Source organism: Anabrus simplex, chromosome 3, assembly GCF_040414725.1.
Source record: "Anabrus simplex isolate iqAnaSimp1 chromosome 3, ASM4041472v1, whole genome shotgun sequence".
NCBI classification, from domain to species: domain Eukaryota; kingdom Metazoa; phylum Arthropoda; class Insecta; order Orthoptera; family Tettigoniidae; genus Anabrus; species Anabrus simplex.
The window spans coordinates 492,911,009-492,926,835 of record NC_090267.1 but is presented as its reverse complement, the minus strand read 5'-3'; the positions used below and the strand labels follow the sequence as shown (position 1 = coordinate 492,926,835).

Below are 15,827 nucleotides of genomic sequence, written 5' to 3'. Positions count from 1 at the left end.
ATTATACAATACCATGTGCTCAGATGGAAAACCACTTTTAGGGAAAGAAGGCATTGTATGGAAGTGAACATGGACGATAACTCACTCAGAAAGAAAGAGAATAGAAGCTTTTGAAATGTGGTGTTACATAAGAATGCTGAAGGTGAGATGGATAGATCGAATCACGAATGACGAGATACTGAATCGGATTGGTGAGAGGAGATCATTGTGGCTAAATTTGACGAGATGAAGAGATAGAATGATAGGACACATCTTAAAAAACCCAGGACTTGTGCAGTTGGTTTTTGAGGGAAGTGTAGGGGGTGAGAATGGTAGGGGTCGGCCAAGGTATGAATATGACAAGCAGATATGTAGAAATGAAAAGGTTAGCACAGGATAGGGTGGCATGGAGAGCTGCATCAAACCAGTCTATGGACTGATGACTCAAACAACACAACCATATGCTCATTCTTTGTTCTGAATATCTATACATACGGTTATGCCTTTCAGCATTCTGTCTGCACGTGTCTGTGAATTAACTAAGCACCTCCACCGTCCCCTATTTGCAACTAGATCTGTAGCCTTCTTTAGTTTTGGTCTGTTTTATTGTGTAGGCTATACAAGTGATTTTTTAAATTTTCTTAATTTCTATTTTATTGTTAACTATGGTGTACTCTACTGACTTTGTTTTAGCTAGTTTTTGTGTATTTTAAAGTGTTCTTAAACTTTTAATTTTAATGATATATGATTTCTGTTACCGCGTTTTAGCGGTAGGTAGAGGTGTAAGAAGGTGCGGGCGTGAATGGGTTTTCAAACTACGGAATCAAAGTTAATGTAAAATTTAACGAGGTTATATTTTCTTTTCAATATTAAGTAATAACAAAGAACAGGTACTTAGTAGCCAAAACACAATTTGAAATGTACAATTACAGGGGTTACAGAGTTTGGGCTTCGAGCCCAGAGTTCACAATTCTTGAGCAACTAGCCCAACTTTCCGATATACAAATTTTAACAAAGGGGCAGAAGACCCCAATCAAACCCTGGAGCACTTGCTCCAAATTACACAGTTAAGCCTCCTCGAGGCACACAACACTCCGTTTCCAAAAGAGCCACCCGCTCTTTAATTTAAGCCTCTCCCAGGCCACACCAAACTCCACCTTCAAGTTGTCCACAACGGACACAAACCCAGGGGTAAAATACCCAATCTACTGAGGTCTATTAAATGAAAAGCAGGTTAATTAAATGACCTCTAAAACAATTTGAGAGGAGGCGAACTTGCACTCCTAATACACTTTGACTTTAAAACCTACCTTGGCACTAGGCCGTTATTACAAGGGCTAATCCCATACTACAGAGGTGACTAAATAGCAATTTACATTACATTACGGAAGAATAGGTTGAGAAACAATAAGTTCACCTCAAAACATTATGAGTGGGAGCTCGAGAGGGTTAGCACTCTCTATCCCAGTATGTAGCTTTTCAAGAGAATAGAAGAAAAGACTAGTTACATTTTAGGAAAAGGTTACATGGTGGAACGCTTCGCACCCGCCCCGAGAGTTAAACTGCTGAGCAAGAAAAGAAAGAATTTATTAATCGGCCATTACCTTATTGTTGACCGCTGCCGAAGAAAGAGGCGCTTCCCGCCTCCTGCTAGGTACTTAACACACTGAAAGATGGAACAGAAGTGGCCCAGAGACCCAAAAATCAGCAGTTTAAATACTCTCGCGGAAGTTTCTAGGCGTTAGGGGAAAGAAAACACCCGCCCACAATGTTTTTATTGGATAGGACCCCGCAACAGATACAAGTTGGGGGAAAATACACCAGATTGGTCAGAAATTACTAAAAGAAATTCGGGATTGGATAAATCTAAAACAAGGGGAAAAAGAGGGGTATACAGCCAACTTAAACCATAACAGAAAGAAATTTAACAAGAAACAAACTTTTGAAATAAAAATTTCTCCAACAAAATAGTTCTTTGACTCCGCACTAGGGTGCACTATTGTTGATCTTCAGTAGTGTCCTCTAGAAGAGAAAGTTCACACTTCTTACTTCAAGCGAAACAAAAACACATCAAAAGTGACACAGTTCAAAAACTCAAAATTTTCCACGTGGTGACATCTTCTGAGAAAGTAGAGAATTAATAGAGTAGATAAAGTTCAACCTTCCTCCAGAAGAGGAGTTTCAACTGGCGCAACTTTTAAATAAACGGTGTAGAGGTGTACCGCCCGGTACAGACCTCCCCCCCCAAAAGTTCCTCCAAGGGGTAACACAGAAGAACATAAACTTTTGTTTGAAAATAAGTTCCAAGTTTTGATGTTGAGATTAAGATAACTTGCAGAAGTATTTGAGAAATTTCTTAAGTCGGTTCCAAAATTTTGTTGTTGCAGGTGAAGTAAAGTCTTTATGTTTATAGAAGTTGAATTTCTGAAGATAAGCTTTTAATACTTAAAAGTGAAGGAAAAATTTGCAATGTCCACCAAATATTGCTGTTGAATTCCCAAGTGTAGTTATCTCTTATAGTAACTGTCCATGTAGTTGATGTTGATGAAGTTGGATGGCCGGACCGGCCGTTGCAGCTTGCATCCAAAAGGAGGCCGCTCGGACCCCTTAAGTACCCTGAGATACCACTCGCCCGCACTATGAGGGGAGCAGAGGTGTTGAAGCACGCCGCGCCCGCGGTGAACATATACAGGCTGCGGGCAAGTAGCAGGTCGTGCGCCGCACATCAGCCTTGGCCAGGAGGAGAGCTCCGGCTCGCCGTGCACATGTCGTCCTCGCTGGAGAGGAGGGGGCCCATCCCCCTCCCCAGTTACTGCACGGCGCCGCGCGGCTGCGGGGGCACTGAAACATTAAAGCTAGGCGGCAGAATTGTGTTGGACCATCATGTTTCTTTTAAGGGCACAGGCATGTAAAGAGATTGAGGGGCCAGCGGCGTGCAGATATCCATGGCATTTCATCTAAGCCAGCCACTGAGTGTAGTGGAGCAGGAGACGGGAGCGTGGTAATGGCCGTGGAAAGGACAGAAAGCAGTTTAACGGGTCGGGACAGGTTTTACAAAAATGCTTACATCTGAAACAAAATATTATAGGTAGTGCAGAATGCCTTAAAAATGAAACTCAAAAAAAAATATAACCTTCATATCCTTTCAAAATAATATAAAGCAAGTTAACACAGAAATTACACCGGCTTCACCTGGGACAGGTGAACTCTAAATATCCTCTCGGTGGCTGGATTACTTAACAATAAGGTAACCGGCGTAAGAAAATCGAGAATGATACAAGGCCCCTGAAATCTGGGGGCAAGCTTGCCCGCGGGAACAAAATTTTTGACCATTACTTGGTCACCTACCTTTAAAGGGGTGGGTCTCCGTCCACGATCATACCTTTCCCTAACCTTTTCATGAGATACCTTAAGATTGGCTTTAGCCTTCTTCCAAAGATCTTTAATATTATCCGGATCTATTGTCTCGGGCAGAATGTCACTCAGAGACCAGAGGTTAGAGAGCGGCGTGTTGGGAACAAACTTAAACATCAAGGAAGCTGGAGTAAACTTGTGTGATTCATGAACCGCCGAATTCAAAGCAAAAGCTAACCAATGCAGGGACGTGTCCCACCTAGAATGATCTTCATGATGATAGGCAATAAGTGCGGACCTGAGATTACGGTTAACCCGTTCAGCCAGAGATGGTTGAGGGTAATAAGCAGAAGTGGTTACATGAGAGATGGACAAGTCAAAACAGAATTTACGAAAAAGATTTGATGTGAACGCCTTAGCATTATCAGATACAATATATTGGCACGGACCAAAAGAAGCAAAAATAGAATTTAGACAGGTAATGGTGGACTGAGCGGTAGCCAGCTTAGTCGGAAATAACCAAGAAAATCTGGTAAAACCATCTACACATACAAAGATGAATTTGTTGGCATTTCCCTTCGACTGGGGGAAGGGTCCTACATAATCAATATACAGGCGTTCCATGGGGCGCGACGCTTGATGAGAAGACAAAAGGCCTACTTTAGTGGACATGGTGGGTTTACTGATCAAACAAGATTTACAAGCTTTTACAAGTTCCCGAATTTCACCGTCCATACCTTTCCATATGAACATTTCACGAATCTTTTCACGAGTTTTAAAGATACCCAGATGCCCTCCTAATGGGGTCTCATGATAATACTTGAAGATCATTGGTACAAGAACTGCTGGAACAACAACTTTCATCATCTTATCATGCCTCGAAGGGCAACATAAAACACCATTCCTCAGAACATAAGGGACAACATGTTCCCCAGAAGAAAGGGTTTCCATTATCGGAGCCAGCGTCGGATCTTCACGTTGGTATTTCTCGATATCCCTAAAAAGCATGGGAGCATCTGTTAGGATGGCATTAACCTCAGATAGCATGGACTCGGAAGGTGATGAACTGTCGACCGGTTCGTGGGTCTCGACGTCGTTATGAAACATACGGCTGAGTCCATCAGCAACAACATTTTCGGTACCTCTGATATGTCTAACATCAAACTGGAAGGCGGAAATACGAATAGCCCAGCGGGCTATACGACCAGTACGACGCGGCCTACCTAAGACCCAGCTTAAGGTTTGATTATCTGTCTCCAGGTCGAATTTGACATGTTCCAGATAGAGACGGAACTTTTCTAAGGCAAATAAGACTGCCAAACCTTCGAGCTCATAGATGGAATACTTGGCTTCTTGAGCCGACAATGTCCTAGACGCATAGGCGATGGGTCGCCTCCCTAGTTCAGTCTCTTGAAGAAGGACTGCCGCTACTGCTGACGACGATGCGTCGGTTTGGACAATGAATTTCTTCGAGAAATCAGGCATAGCAAGGACAGGGGCATTACAGAGAGCTAATTTCAGATCTTCAAAAGCGGCTTGTTGAGAAGGTCCCCACTCGAATTTGATGCCTTTCCTACGAAGAAGGTTTAAGGGCGCCGCTCTATTAGCAAAGTTAGGAATGAACTTTCTGAAGAAATTCACCATACCAATGAACCTGGCGATACCTTTAATGTCCTTGGGAGGTTTAAAATCACGGATGGCCTGTGTTCTAGAATGATCGACTGCTACACCATCGGGTGACACAATATGCCCTAGGAATGACATAGAGGGCTTAGCAAAGGCAACCTTGGACAACTTAACAGTTAACCCAGCCTTACGAAGGCGATCAAGAACTTCTCGCAGATGATCTAGATGTTCTTCAAAAGTCTCTGAAAATACTACGACATCATCTAAGTAGTGATATAAGTACTCAAATTTGATGTCGGAGAAGACCCTATCTAGCAGCCTAGTGAGCACAGCTGCTCCCGTGGGGAGCCTGAAAGGCACGCGGTTGTATTCATATAAATTCCAGTCCGTGGCGAACGCTGTAAGGTGTTTAGACTCTTCGGCAAGGGGAATTTGATTATAGGCCTGATTTAAGTCCAAGATGGTGAAGAACTTGGCCTTACGAAACCATGAAAAACAAGAATGAAGGTCGGGAAGGGGCACAGATTGTAACACCACCTTCCGATTGAGAGCCCTGTAATCAATGACAGGCCTGAAGCCTCCTTGGGGTTTCGGTACTAGAAAAATAGGCGAAGAATACGCTGACTTAGAGGGCCTAATAATACCGTCCTTCAACATCTGATCGATGATTTCCTTCAGAGCCTTCATTTTAGGTGGAGATAGCCTATACGGTGGAAAACGGACAGGAATCGAATCCGTAACCTCAATTTTGTATTCAATAAGGTCAGTAACACCAAGAGTATCAGAGAACACCTCGGGAAACGACTGACACAGTTTGCGAATACTATCAGCCTGCTCCTCAGGTAGATGTCTAAGGTCTAACAACATCTCATCCTGGGTAAGCGAAATAGAAGAACATGACACAGAATTACACTTTAATAGTGGTATTTTACAACTAGAAGCAAATTTGAATGTGCACGACCTAGACTTGAGATCGAGCACAAGACCAGTGTGAGAGATAAAGTCAGCTCCCAATATAATGGGGCAAGACAATTGCTTGGCCACAAACAATTTAATTTTCCATGTAAACTTAAAAACACGAATTTTGACCAGTAAGGAACCTAGAATTTCTAATGGAGATGAATTAGCCGAAACGTATTGAACAGGAGAAGAGACATAGTCAGGAAGTTTACAAACCGATTTCAATTTAGAATACCATTCAGCCGCAATAATCGAACAAACACTACCTGAATCTAAGAGAGCTGTTATAGGCTCGTTATTTAACTCAATCTTAAGAAAAGGAACAGGTGCGGGGGTATCCGCCGCAATCCTAAGACATTCTTTAGGGCATTCAAAAGGTGAATTTGAAGGCTGATCGTTCTCTGCATTTACAATCTGTTTACTAGGGGCTGAGTCTCGGGAAGATGGATTAGTCGACTCAACCGAAGCCACTAGTCACTTTTTATTATTGGCATAGGTGGAATTTGCACCAGAAGTTGAGCAGGAGGGGGTGCTATTTGAGTTCGGACAATTCTTGGCGATATGTGAGAAGGCCCCACATTTAAAACAGCCTTGTGCTGAACCAGCTCCATTATTTGCCCTACTACTTTTGACCAATGGACATTTATTGCGAAGATGGTCAGGCGACCCGCAAGCATAACATTTACGGGGTGTGACTGGTCGGCGAGGTGGAGGCCGAGTGTTACTAAAGGAAGGCGGGGGTTCTTTCGCTACACGCAAAGAATCGGCGTATCTAACTCCTTCCGCTGAGACGGCCAACGCTTCAAGTTCAGAAAAAGTTTGCGGGCACGCCGCAAAACACAAGTATGACCTATAAGATGGTGAAATGCCTTCCACAATAGCTTGTACAATTTGGTCCTCAGGGAAGTGAAGAGCAAACACCCTGGTATAAAACTTAATGTCTTGTATGAAATCAGCCAAGTTTTCATCCAACCTCTGTACTCGATAATAGTATTTCTGAATCAGAGATGACCTTGCGCGGGCAGGAATAAAATTAGCAAGTAGATGTGCATGAAAATCTTCGATGGATGACTGTTCAGCTATGGCTCTTACTATTTTGTCGGAGAGAATACCAATAGCATACGGATAGATAATTTGCAAGATTTGACACGGAGACAGAGAAAAAACAAGGGCATGATCCTGAAATTCCACTAGAAATCTTAAAAATGAAATTACGTCACTGGTGGTATTAACAGAAAACTTGGATATACCTCTGAGCAACATTGCCAATGGATGAGGCAAGCTACTAAATCCGGGTGACATAGTAGGTAAAGGTTTCAATGGCAAGGAAGTCAATTCAGAACGGATGTTACTCAATGATGCACGACGTTCAGATTCGTTGTCCAATGGGGCAGGGATAGTTTGAGCAGCAACGGTTATCCTATTAACTTCTCCCTTGGGAGGCGCTTCCTCACTACCTGCATTCACTATGGTGGGTTGATCAGATTTGGGAGGAACTTCCCCAGTTAACAATTGAGTGACCTTACTAGATAATTCAGAAATATTTTCCAGGAGCGTACTAGCTTCCTTCCTCTGAACGTCATTCAGTTTTAGAGACAACAGATCGTTAACCCTATTCGAAAAATGATATAGCCTGCCTTGCACACGCTTAATTTGATTAGGAGACGGATCATTTTCATCAAAAAAACTAACTACAGAAGCTAGCCCAGTAATATTCTCCGTGATCGTGGAAAGAGAGTCGTCAATTTCTTTCTCTCCCAAATTGGGGATGGAAATGGGCAAATCAAGAGACTCTCTAAGCTTGTTAGTGTCTATTGCAACCGTGCCTCCAGATTGCACATTTCTGATAGTTAATTCATAGATCAACTCCTCCTTGCGCAAATAGTTAAGAAGGAGAACATCGCGAGGGCCGGGCATGGTGACAGAACAATTTTGAAAAACTCAAAAAATTCCAGCAACTGGGAAAATAGTTAGAGTTTGGAACAAACAATGTTTAGCCGTCAAAAGGGGCTAAATTGAGACCCATTCAACCACGCTCTGCTACCACTTGTTACCGTGTTTTAGCGGTAGGTAGAGGTGTAAGAAGGTGCGGGCGTGAATGGGTTTTCAAACTACGGAATCAAAGTTAATGTAAAATTTAACGAGGTTATATTTTCTTTTCAATATTAAGTAATAACAAAGAACAGGTACTTAGTAGCCAAAACACAATTTGAAATGTACAATTACAGGGGTTACAGAGTTTGGGCTTCGAGCCCAGAGTTCACAATTCTTGAGCAACTAGCCCAACTTTCCGATATACAAATTTTAACAAAGGGGCAGAAGACCCCAATCAAACCCTGGAGCACTTGCTCCAAATTACACAGTTAAGCCTCCTCGAGGCACACAACACTCCGTTTCCAAAAGAGCCACCCGCTCTTTAATTTAAGCCTCTCCCAGGCCACACCAAACTCCACCTTCAAGTTGTCCACAACGGACACAAACCCAGGGGTAAAATACCCAATCTACTGAGGTCTATTAAATGAAAAGCAGGTTAATTAAATGACCTCTAAAACAATTTGAGAGGAGGCGAACTTGCACTCCTAATACACTTTGACTTTAAAACCTACCTTGGCACTAGGCCGTTATTACAAGGGCTAATCCCATACTACAGAGGTGACTAAATAGCAATTTACATTACATTACGGAAGAATAGGTTGAGAAACAATAAGTTCACCTCAAAACATTATGAGTGGGAGCTCGAGAGGGTTAGCACTCTCTATCCCAGTATGTAGCTTTTCAAGAGAATAGAAGAAAAGACTAGTTACATTTTAGGAAAAGGTTACATGGTGGAACGCTTCGCACCCGCCCCGAGAGTTAAACTGCTGAGCAAGAAAAGAAAGAATTTATTAATCGGCCATTACCTTATTGTTGACCGCTGCCGAAGAAAGAGGCGCCTCCCGCCTCCTGCTAGGTACTTAACACACTGAAAGATGGAACAGAAGTGGCCCAGAGACCCAAAAATCAGCAGTTTAAATACTCTCGCGGAAGTTTCTAGGCGTTAGGGGAAAGAAAACACCCGCCCACAATGTTTTTATTGGATAGGACCCCGCAACAGATACAAGTTGGGGGAAAATACACCAGATTGGTCAGAAATTACTAAAAGAAATTCGGGATTGGATAAATCTAAAACAAGGGGAAAAAGAGGGGTATACAGCCAACTTAAACCATAACAGAAAGAAATTTAACAAGAAACAAACTTTTGAAATAAAAATTTCTCCAACAAAATAGTTCTTTGACTCCGCACTAGGGTGCACTATTGTTGATCTTCAGTAGTGTCCTCTAGAAGAGAAAGTTCACACTTCTTACTTCAAGCGAAACAAAAACACATCAAAAGTGACACAGTTCAAAAACTCAAAATTTTCCACGTGGTGACATCTTCTGAGAAAGTAGAGAATTAATAGAGTAGATAAAGTTCAACCTTCCTCCAGAAGAGGAGTTTCAACTGGCGCAACTTTTAAATAAACGGTGTAGAGGTGTACCGCCCGGTACAATTTCAATTCCAGAAAATGCCTTATTTTATTTTAATAATGCACTGTGAATCAGATCCACTGATTATTTTAAATTCATAACCATTATTAATCATCATTTCATTTAAATTCTAGTCAGTGGATATATTTTAAAATGTTAATTATTATTACATTTTGTTTCACCTCATACCATTAGAGGCCGATGACCTAGATGTTAAGCCCTTTTAAACAAGCATCATCATCATCATCATCTCCTTTAGTTCCATGCCTCTTATCTTTAAATAATCACAAACCAAGTCTAATCATTTTTGCCTTGGTCTGCTTCTGCTTCTCTTACCATTCATGTTTGTCCAACCCTTGTCCCGTTTCCCTACGAGGTCGGGTATGAGGTGAGATGAATTTGTCGTGGCGGTTTTTTTATGACCGGATGCCCTTCCTGACGTCAACCTCATCAGAGGAGTTAATGAGAGATGAAATGAATGACGTGATATATGATAGTAGGGAGAGGGTGAAACCCGGTGCCGGCACATAGCCTACTCCTGTCGAATAGCACCAAGGGGTCTGCTCAAGGCTTAACGTCCCCATCCGACGGACGAATCACCATCAACAGCGTCATATGCCCTCACTCCATATGAGCACTGAGGAGAGGTTTGGAATTTAATCCAGGCTTTTGGCACGCAATCTAGTGATTAGAAATTGTATACCACCACCTCCCCTACCCTGCCGGCCAACATTCTGATGGTGAAAATTTTTTCGACCAACGGGACTCGAACCGGCTAACCTCGGTGTTAGACCGTTTTTAGACTTCAGCGCCTTAACGATCATGGCCACCAGGCGGGCTTCTCTTACCATTCATAGCCGAGAATTATTCTCTTAGGTAACCTGTGCTATATTCATGGTACCATCTTGCTACTGTTCTCACCTTCATTCTCACTACTTAACAAAAAATATGGCTTCTGGCTGAGGTAGCTAGCATTCCAATAGGGATACCACAGCAACTTATCATGTGATAAGCACAATGGGCGGCAACAGCGCATTCTACATTTGACAGTGGTGAAAAGATGAATTAATGAAGTAAGCTGGAAATTATGTCATTATATGTCAGTGCTGGTAACTGCTCAAGTAATAGACAATGGTGCATGCTACATTTAATCTATCTATATAAATAAAATAAGAGTTTTCTGTACACTGCTCAGAATATTAAAAAAAGAATGGTATTTTGGTATCGGTCATGTCCACCGTAAGAAGGAAATGCAATTTTTAATCTTCTGTCATCTCTGTCCGCCAGTCAGTCAGTATCAGCGGAAAAGTTCATAAAAAGGCAGCCATGTTCCGAGTTGTCAAACCAAAGTGAGTTGGCGCGAGAACATATGATGAGGTGACTTGGAGACTGTGAGTGGCGATTGAACATTGTAAGTTTTATTTTATTTTTCTTCAAGTTGCTTTACACTGCACAACTACAGATAGGTCTTATGGCAACTATGGGACAGGAAAGGGCTAGTAGTGGGAAGGAAGTGGTCATGACCTTAATTAAGGTACAGCCAGGTGTGAGAATGGGAAACTATGGAAAACCATCTTCAGGACCACCGACAGTGGGGTCTGAACCCAGTATCTCCCGAATACTGGATACTGGCTGCATTTAAGTGACTGCAACTATTGAGCTTGGTTTGTGAGTTTTTAAAAAAGTGAAAAGTTAGATTTTTGCCTTAGTATGGTGTTGCATATGTTTCCTATTCCTGATTTATGTAAGTGATGATTTCTTGGTGCCTGTTTTTCTTTTGCCTTGCGAGTTCATTTTTGTTGCCATCTGGTGTTGGTAGTGTATAGTTCACTAAAATTTGATATTCAGGTGTTTTTTTACCGAGCGAGTTGGCCGTGTGGTTAGGGGTGCACAACTGCGAGCTTGCATTTGGGATATAGTGGGTTCGACCCCAATGTTGGTAGACCTGAAGAAGGTTTTCCGTGGTTTCCCATTTTCACACCAGGCAACTGCTGGGGCTGTACCTTAATTAAAGCCATGGCCACTACCCTCCCTATCCTAGCACTTCCCCATCCTTCTGTCGCTGAGAAACTTCAATGTATTAGCTGACGTTAAACAAGTAACATAAATAAATATAAAAATAAATACATTAAACAATAATAGTGGTGCTCAAGGGAATACAATACGTTTAACCCTGGATTACTAAGCTTTCGTATGTCGGACAACGCGCGCGGATATTAGTAGCTCCCCTTCCCCCTGCTGCAACGATATTTGCTTCACTTTCTCTCTAGCTTCCTTTGTGTGAGTCCTGGCCTTGTAGAGAACAGTGTGTCACCGTACGTTGCTTCATTCCTTCCCTACGGGGACCCCGTCATCTGAGGTACGAATGCTTAGTGACGTTACTTTTATATTTTATATGTAGTTCAGCAGTTATTTATGTATTTGTTTACTCTGCATATTCTAAAAATAAACAATAGCTTATTGCACACTGTGACAATGAGTAGGCCTACTACCATTATTAACATCGGAATATATAATTTCATTGTTATGTTCTCAACAGCTGTAAGGAATGTAACCATGGATAATTGGTTTACCTCCGTCCCACTGGCTGAAAACCTTTTGAAACTACCGTGTGCTCTGACAGTTGTAGAAACAATAAGAGAGAATAAACGTGAGATACCTCCTGAGCTCCTTGAAGTGAAGAAGTGAAAAATTGGCATGTCGATGTTTTGTTTTGATGGACCAAAAACTCTTGTATTGTAAAAACCAAAGCAGGGGAAAGTCGTCATACTGCTATCCACTATTCACGAGGACATAGAAATAAGATATAACAGTGGCAAACCTGCAGCAATTTAATTGTATAATGAAACAAAAGGTGCAACGGACTCTTTCGTACAAATGTGTTGCAGCATGTACTGCAGTAAAATGACCAAGCACTGGCCTCTGTGTGTATTCTTCACTATGATCAATATGTTCTTAGTGAATGGATATATTTTGTTCTGCCACATCATCCTCCGAAAGGGAGAAAAGCCTATCTTGAGAAGGGCATTCGCGCAGCAGTTAAGCGGTGACCTGTTAGACCTCACCTCCAGCTCTACCTTACGCAACCAACTTTGCAGCGGTCATTACATGGTATGATCTGCGAGATCTTGGCAAAAAGAAAATATCTGCATTTTGTCCCTCAAAGCTACGAAGAATGACACGGTTTTATTGTACTGTTTGCTATTGAGCATTGTGCGGTGACCACCAATCAACAACGTGTGCTGAGTGTTAAAATGACACGAGTTTGTGGAAAATAGAAAAATCTGTCTGTAGGCCTACATAGAATGTATTACATGCTGGGTTGGTTATTAAGTTTTAAATAACATAAGAGTTATGGAAGGGTTTTTTCCTGTAGTCTCGTAGATGAATGCTTATGCCCATTGCTCACGGTAAAATGTTTCATAAAATTTGTTGTACAATTAATTTTATAAAAATTTGGTGAAAGCAAGTTGTGTTGCTCACGGTAAAATTATTTTATAAAATCCGTGGAAGCATCAGGATGGCCATCTATGAACTCACTTCTGAACGAAGGTTTGTCTGTGCTGCCATCTATCGAAAAACTTTTAAACCAAGAATCAACTGTTCCACTTACAATGTGTTTGAGAGTATGGCTCCAACAAACAAAGCAAAACTTGCTGCTTTAGCTGCAATTATTTGTTGTACAGTGGTAAAATGGAAGAAAAGAAATGCCAGGAAATGCTGGACTCAGGATTGGATCAAAAGAAGAGAAGAAGGTGGAGGATTGCTGTCCTTGGTCGAAAATTAGTTGAGGTTAGAAGACCAGCATTCATATTGGAATTCGGCGATTGTGTTTTCTGCTGCTCTTCTTGCATTTCTGTTGTGATAAAGTGCCATTTTAACTTCGTACAAACAAGGATATTTCTGATATTCGTCCTGTAAAACACCAACAGCTTCCTTAGTCCACCCGGATCTGCCATTTTAGAAAGAAGTGTTTGTTTATACTCGAGCTTTACAATCTTCTCACGACGTAGCGCCAGCATCATTGTGATGTCAGCTTCGCTGATTGGTTCGTTTCGTAAAATTAATTTTACGGAATAGAACATGTCTTATTTTATGAAAAGTTTTTATAAAACTTGAATTTGACAGTGAGCAACAGAAATTTTATAAAATTAAATTATTCTACAATAAATTTGACAGAGAATTTTACCATGAGCAACAGGCATTAGTGATAACGTACTTCATAGAAGAGCTTAGTAATCTAGGGTTTACAATATGATCAGAATGAGGTTGTAAGCTATCGTAGGTCTCTTTCGCGTTGAAGATGTCCTTCATGAATAGGCTACCCAATTATATCAACGTTTTTAAAAATAGTAATTTACGCTTAACCACAACAGCCAAGCAGGGTAATGCTCTTGTTCCGATTTTGTAGCCTGTTCATATGTCACTGTATGATGATTCTCCTTATATCCTTTTTGAACTACCCTGCAATTAGCTGATTGTGATGTTGTCCTCACACCACAACATGGATGTTGTGGCACTAATTACACTTTGTGATTATTAATGCTCTAGGCTTTTGACTAATGGTCTTTAATTTTGTACCAGTGATTGTAAAATGTGTTTTTTTCTTCTTCTTCTTTTTTTTTGTCATTCGAGAGCCACATCCCCTTGCTTATGTGACCACTGAAAACATGGCGGACGCTCATTCCATTAGCTTCAGCCAGGCAGAGCTTTCGCCTCCCTACGTTATTTTAGCTCGTTGGTATGTATGTACGTATGTATATCACGAGGAAACGGCTGAAGAGAATTTAATGAAAACTGATATATAAATTCAGGCAATAAGGCACTACAATCTAGGCTATAAATAATTTTAATTCACACACTGAATAAAATGTAGTTTAGGGGCAGGCCTAAAATTTAATTCTCATTAATCTATGTTACAGTATTAGTGGTCCTATCGATACATGAATTTCGATTTTTGTTGTTAAATCCACATCAGCGCCGAGTCATGAGAAAATGGGTGAAAGCAATTCAGTGAAAACTGGCTTGTAAAGTTGGGGAATGAAGAACTACAGTCTAGGCTACAAATAATTTTATTCACACTTCACTTTAGGGGAAGGTGCCTAAAATTTAATTTCTAAATACTTATGTTTAGTGGCATGATTTTTTCACATTAACATTAAGCACGAAAAGAAATATTTTGAAGAGATTTTGAGTTATCTTAAGAAATCATATGATTCTGGTTACAAAATAAATTAGTGATTTTGTTTTTGTTTTTTTTGAACTACAGCACATTAAAGTGACAAGTCCCGTTTAAAGTGAAATTTACTTAGTTTGTAAGTACAAAAATGCAGCAAAATTAATGGAAAATAACGATCTTCAAACTGTATTCCAATATCACATGTATGAAGGGAAACAGAAGACAGAATCAGGATTTCTCATTTCGACAGAAGTATCTCCTCGTATTAATAGTCTAGTATGGACACACAGGGCGAAAGCTATAGCCATGTAGGGTTAAAAGGTAATTTTGTTGTGCAATCTTGATTAGGGCTTTATTATAGTTCTAATCAAGATTACATAAGGAATAATGAATGATTATCAATATTGTTTCTCTTTATTTATCTATCTTTCACATAAACAATTTACAAATTACACTTTTTATGAATAATTTTAGGAAATGATTAATGCAAAACTGAAAATATTGGGTCAGAATAATGCAAAAAATTGTTTCCTTTTTGCAAAACTGAACAAAATTAATGAGAAAAAATCATGCCCCTACCAATGTCATTGGTCCTATCAAAAAGTACTTCATAACAAAAGTTATAGAAAATACAATTTCCGATCATTTATGTTTTATAAAATTTTACCGAACTGACAATGATAATGGTATTCATGAATTTAGACTGTTGTTGCTTAGTCCATATCAATGCCAAGCATTGCTAACATAGAAATATTGTTCAATTGTCTCAACTGACTGTCATTATTGTCTTACGATGTAAAACTGCATGGTCATCGGTCCATATCGACAAGGAAAATTGTGAAGATGATAACAATAATGAGAAAAAATTGTAAAGGAACGATTGCTTGAAGAATAAGACATTTAATTGTCCCGTCAATGACGTGTACTACAGCTAGTTAGGTTAAAACAGTAAAAGCACTTCTGGGAGTGGACTGGTGGGTCCCTGGCTATAGTTATATTTTGCTAGGGGCTGTCCCAAGAGATAGATGCTGCATTCATCAAGAAATAGCAACAGGCATGGTTGGTTCTTATTCTGATCTTAATTTTGTACGATTCCCTATATCATGTCCAACAATTATTGGATAGCATTTTTTCGTACACCCTGAACCTAATTATTCTCCTCCTTCACTCTTCTCTTGTAACACAACCACTCTTGTAACAGGAAAGAATATACTAAAGTAAA

General features: G+C 40.5%; 1 protein-coding gene across 3 annotated transcripts in view; it reads right to left on the bottom strand.

Annotated features, from left to right (window-relative positions):
- The window catches only part of LOC136866558 (FAST kinase domain-containing protein 1, mitochondrial), a 147,255-nt gene that overhangs the window by 130,281 nt on the left and 1,147 nt on the right, over nucleotides 1-15,827 (bottom strand). The gene's annotated exons all lie outside the window — the stretch shown is intronic.